The sequence below is a fragment of the Nicotiana tabacum genome, chromosome 10 (assembly GCF_000715075.1).
Source record: "Nicotiana tabacum cultivar K326 chromosome 10, ASM71507v2, whole genome shotgun sequence".
NCBI classification, from domain to species: domain Eukaryota; kingdom Viridiplantae; phylum Streptophyta; class Magnoliopsida; order Solanales; family Solanaceae; genus Nicotiana; species Nicotiana tabacum.
Window position 1 is genome coordinate 118,128,330 of NC_134089.1, and position 5,488 is coordinate 118,133,817.

Here is a 5,488-nt window from a genome sequence, read left to right on the forward strand (position 1 = left end):
CAACTGCGTAGTTGTCCAGGAACTGAAGCACGGCCATGGCAATCACTGAAGCAGCAGATGTGTCGAGAAAAGGGTGCAGCAACAGTAAAGAAAACGACGCGACACGGCGAGAAGGATGAAGTCGCGTTGGTGGTTTTTGAGGTCGTTCATGGTTTCTGAGGTTGTTCATGGGAGGGCAGCTTGGAGACGACATGTGTGTGTGTGTGCAGTGAGGAGGATGGAAGGGAAGCCATTGATGCTAGGGAGAAACTTGGAGAAGAAGAAGCAAAGGTGGGGGGGCGGATGACTTAGGTCTTTTAGGGTTTTTTCTTTCTTTTTTTTGTTTTGTTTTTGTTTTGTAAAAATGAAAGACAAATGGGGTTTGAGTCTTTTGGGTTATGGACTGGGTCGACCCAGTTCGAAATGGACTGGGTCGTAGGGAAGATTGGGCCAATTTTTGGGCCTGTGGCTTGAAATTGAAGAAGAGGCCTAATTCCGACTTTCTTTATATTTTGCTTTCTTTTCTTCTTTTATTTCTCTAAAACTAAATTATAAAAATACTTAAACTATTATTAAGAATTAAATTAAGTTATAAAAGCGCAAATTAACTCCCAATAACAATTAACGCACAATTAAGTATTAATTAAGCATAAAATTGTATATTTGGACATTAAATGCTAAAAATGCAAACGATGCTTATTTTTGTAATTTTTTAATTTTTGTAAAACAAATTTAATTACTAACAACTATAGAATTAAATCCTACATGCAAAATGCGACATATTTTTGTATTTTTTATTAATTTATCAAATAAACATGCACAGACAAATACAAATAATTATTCAAAATATCACAAAATATCACAAAATTGCACACCAAAGAAAAATCATTTTATTTTTGGATTTTTTGGGCGTAATTCTCATATAGGGCAAAAATCACGTGCTTACAAGGACAAGATGAAGTACCTTCACAATAAGTATGCCCGAGGGAAGGAATTCAAAGTTGGTGACATGGTTCTTCTGTTCAACTCCCGGTTGAGGTTATTCCCGGGAAAGCTTAAGTCTAAATGGAGTGGTCCATTTGAAGTTATTGGTGTAACCCCACTTGGTGCTATTGATCTCAAGAACAAAAATGGTGAAGTTTTCCGGGTCAATGGGCATCGTGTCAAGCATTACTTGGGAAAGTTTGATGACAGCCACGTGGTGGCACTCATTCATTTGAAGTGACTTTAATCGTAACATGTGTCGTGCCGCGACGTTAAATCAGGCGCTTCTTGGGAGGAAACCCATGTCTTTTTCTTTCTTTTTGATTTCTGTTGTAGATTAGGATTTTTTTTAGCTAATGGTTTGTGAGATGTTGCAGGAATTGTGATTGAACCAGTGCAAAACAATTGTGCAAAAAGTGCACAGTCTCTAAACAGTGACCGTGCGGCCGCAATCCCACTTTGTGCGGTCCGCACCGGCCAAAGAAAATATTGCCATGTTTTTTAAGATGGCTAGTGCGGCCTCACCCTTGCTTGTGCGGTCCGCACCGGTGAAGGCCAAGAATGATCAGTCTCTGAACTGCGTTCACGCAGCCGCGTCCCACTTTAAGCGGCCCGCGTGGTTCTCATGCGGTCCAGGTGTTTTCGTTTCAACACCAGGTAAATGGTAAAGTCCCAGCGCGGTCCGCGGTCGTATTCACACGGCCGCACTGGACAGTAAGTGCTGGGCCCCGCGGTGTTTCCTATAAATAGGCCATTAGGGTCTTCATTAGAACTTTTCGCAAAAATTGACCCCTGAGCTCTAAAAGTTACTGTTGACATCAGAGACCCTTCTTAGTGTTAATATCAAGAGCATTTCTTCACTTTCCTGGTAACATATCTCTCACATTAGTCTTTACTTAGTATTAATTTAAACTTTATAAATGTTTCCCTAGTCATAACTTCTTCGTTTTTCTTTTTTGTTCTTCGTCGTTTCATGATTATGATAGTTTTATATTGTTCTTGTTGTTCTTTGAAATGATGGGCATGTTATAAATGAGTAGGGACAAAGTAGGATGCTAAAACGTGAAAGACTTGAGTTTTCTGTAAAACCCTAATTGCCCCTGTAATGAAAGCCCAGCGCGGCCGCACTCCCTGATTATGCGATCCACATGCCTTTTACGCGGCCGCATCATTCTGTTACGCGGTCCGCGTAAGCCTTGAGCCTAAAGGTTGATACTTCCCAGCGCGGCCGCACGCCTGGTTTGTGCGGTCTGCTCCATGGCCCACGCGGCCACATCCTATGTTTGTGTGGTCCGCGTGGGTGAGGTTCAGAGGGCACCAGTTTTTAATAGTATGGCCAATGCGGCCGCATGACCAGTTTGTGCGGACCGCATTGGCCCCCACGCGGCCGCACCCCTTGTTCATGCGGTCCGCATGGTTCCTAATCAGAGAGGTGTTCATTTCCCAATTTGGTCAGTGCGGTCCGCATGCCTTGTTTGTGCGGTCCGCACTGCTATCACCTGTTCTCTGTCTGTGTTTCTGTTCTGTACTTAAACTCTGCAATTGCCTGAACTAACAATGTTAGAATTATTTGTGTGCATAAAATGGTTAAACAACGAGGGTGTGGAGCTAAACAACCCGGACGAGGAGGTGACCCCTCCCGGGGAGGTAAAGCAAAATTGAAGAAACTCACTGCCCAACCAAAGCTAAAAACAAGAAAGCAGGTGATGAGTGATGAAGAGCAGTCGGGGAGTGAGTACCTCCCCTTCTAGGATGTCTCAACTGATTCGAGGAAAGCCCCCACAGGCCCAGCTAAAGCTCCAACTGTTATACAACCTGAGTCGTCTGAGGGATCAGAAACAGGCAGTGCCAAATACTCCACCTCCCCCACAGCTTCAGAATCCGGGGAGGGTGCAGAAGATAAAAACAAGAGTGAGGAGAAGGTCTCGGACAGTGGGGTACTTAGAGTTGGGGGAATTGAAAGAACTAGAAACCCAGTTGTATGGCAGGACAAATTTGTCAGTGTGGTGACCTTTCATAAATTCCGGGAAGTGTGGCCCAAGAAGAAGGTGAGTCCAGAAAGAAGAGTAGTCACCCGGGATTTACTACCCTACTGAGTCCATGAACAATTTATTACTAGAGTGGGGTGGGATTTCTTCAAAGATGAGCTGGTCGATGTAAATGAACATATGGTGAAGGAATTTTACAGCAATGTGGCCCACACCAAAGAAGGGTCAATTGCAACCAAAGTGCGGGATAAGAAGATAGTGTTCTCGGGAGAGGCGTTGAACGAGTATTTGGGTTTCAATGACGAGGATGACTCTCAATACAGAGAGAAGTTAGAGTTGAAAGAGGAAACTCGTCCTTGAGTGGCACAGTTCTTAGCTCAGCCGGGTACTGTTCCGGAGTGAATTCAGGTGGGGAAGAAAATACTGCGAAATGACCTTAATTTTGAGGCGAGAGGATGGTTAACTTTTGTATGCAACAGGTTGCACCCTTCGTCCCATGACCAGACCATTCCAATCGCCCGAGCGGTTCTCATTGCGTCCATTATGGGAGGTTTCCCCATCAATGTGGGGAATTTTATGTACAGTGTGATCATATCCATTGGCATTGATACGGACAGAAACTACCCCAACCCGAACACCCTCACAATGTACTTTGAAGATGCAAAGGTGAAGAAATACCCCTTAGATGTTGGAGTCTGGCCAATGTCCCCGTTTTCATGGTTTAGTATTCAGGGGCCAGACAACCCGAAGGGGGATAAGAAGGGAAAAGCATCCACCTCTGCCCCGACTGGCCAGTCTGAGGAGCCAGTTGCGGTAGAGTCTTCTATTGAGCCACCTACTCTTGCTGCCACTACTGTTCTGGACATCCCATCCTCCTCTGCGGGTCCCAGTTCTTCAACTGGCCCAGTGGTTCCCACCTCCAAATCCAACCCCTTCACGACCCAGCAGTTAGCAAAGACATTAGCCAGTTTGAACAACTGGATGTCAGTCTCGACATCCAAGTTGTCCACTTTGGCTACCACAGTTGTGGCCCAGTCTGCTCCAGCCACCGTTGAGATTCCTCAGTCCATTGAGGAGACATTGAAGACACTCCTGGCCAACCAGGAGGATATTTTGGCTACTCAGGTTGCCTTGACAAAGGCAGTTGTTGCACAGGGCAAAGCTCTAAAGGAGCTTGCTAGAGAACACAAGAAGATGAGAAAATCCCGGGCATCTAAGGAAGAGGTGAAGGTGCTCCGAGCTGAGGTTGACAAGCTAACGGCAGACCAGCTGCCTTTAGACTTGTTCTTTGATGAGTCAGCACCACCACCAGCCGTAGTTGTACCAGATCCACAGCAGGAGGAGGAGCCTAGGCACCCAAGGAAGAAGAGGAAGAATCCTAGCACTGAGGGTGTTGTGATAGAGGTAGCACAGGTTCAGGAGGATACTTCCAGTGCTCCACCAGATATTCAGCCAGTCCATGACCCGGCCCCTGTCCCAGCAGCAATAGACCGGGAACCAGTTTGAGGTTCCCGCCAGTACAAGGGATCAGGGGACCACTGATCAGCCCATGACGACGGATCAGGCTTGAGGAGCCACGCTATATCCTTTCTCTGTTTATATGCTTATTTTGGTAGTTGGCATTGGGGACAATGCCAGCTTTTATTCGTGGGGGTGCGCCCTACTATTTTGATGGTTGATACATTTGGGATGACTGTACATATTTATTAGACTCTTAGCTTATGTTGCTAGTTGATAGTTGCCTTGTATATAACTTTTCATTATAGTTACTTTTCTACTTTATGTACATATCCATTCCCCCCCCCCCGGCTGTATATTCTACTCCCCCATTGTACATATTCATTCGGTTTTTCTATTTTCGTTAAAACTTTTCGTTTTTAGCTTCATAGTAGGCTCGTAGCCTTTTTGTTTTGTTTTGGCGTTTGCAATAAGCCCTTGGTTTTCTTAATGCCACGGTTCTTTCCAAGCGTAGAGTGTTGTGCGAACCGAGTGGCTCTTCCCAATGATAGATGGCGTGACAACCTTCTTAAGGGTTTGAGTTCGTTTTTGATTTTTTTTTTTTTGATTTTCAAGTTTTGCAGTCAAAGGTACCTCAGGCAAAGCTTCACTTGGGCCTAATACATTTGCCTTTGATCCCATGGTCAAAGACATAATATGGTGCTCAGGATGGTGAAAGTCGTGGCCTTGAGACTCTTGTGTTGACCAAACAGTCATCATGTGGTCGTATTGGACCATTGTGCGCTTGAATCGTAACTAAGGTCGTTATGGGCCCTCGACTCAATATCTTTAGCAATCCTTGAGTGTGTGTGGTGAGAGATCGATTTGCGAGTCCAAGTCCCAAGCCGATGGTCTAGAACTTGCCCCGAATGTTTGTTGAGGCGAAATCCTAGGTGAAATTTGGCTTGAGAAGTGATTGTAGGCTCTCCTTGATCCAAAATGCTAAGATTGAACAATTCCATGACCTACCAATGAAATGATCCCTAGTTAACCCTTTTGAGCCTTAAACCTTCTTCTTTCAAGAACCAAAGCTACAAGCC